General features: G+C 40.8%; 1 protein-coding gene across 1 annotated transcript in view; it reads left to right on the forward strand.

Moving 5' to 3' along the window:
- The window catches only part of LOC105004362, a 178,147-nt gene that overhangs the window by 371 nt on the left and 177,470 nt on the right, over nt 1-306 (forward strand). The gene's annotated exons all lie outside the window — the stretch shown is intronic.

A 306-nucleotide genomic window follows, 5' to 3' on the forward strand; every position in this document is an offset into this window, starting at 1 on the left:
AGTATTGGAGATTCAGCTTCAGCATCAGTCTTTCCAATGAACATTTAGGACTGATTTCCTTTAGGATGGACTGGTTGAATCTCCTTGCTGTCCAAGGGACTCTCAAGAGTCTTATCCAACACCACAGTTCAAAAGCATCAATTCTTTGGCACTCAGCCTTCTTTGTAGTCCAACTCTCACATTCATACGTGACTACTGGAAAAAACATAGCTTTGACTAGACAGACCTTTGTTGGCGAAGTAATGTGTCTGCTTTTTAATATGCTGTCTAGGTTGGTCATAACTTTTCTTCCAAAGAGCAAGTGTC

The sequence above is a fragment of the Bison bison genome, unplaced genomic scaffold (assembly GCF_000754665.1).
Source record: "Bison bison bison isolate TAMUID 2011002044 unplaced genomic scaffold, Bison_UMD1.0 scf7180017864473, whole genome shotgun sequence".
Lineage (NCBI taxonomy): Eukaryota > Metazoa > Chordata > Mammalia > Artiodactyla > Bovidae > Bison > Bison bison.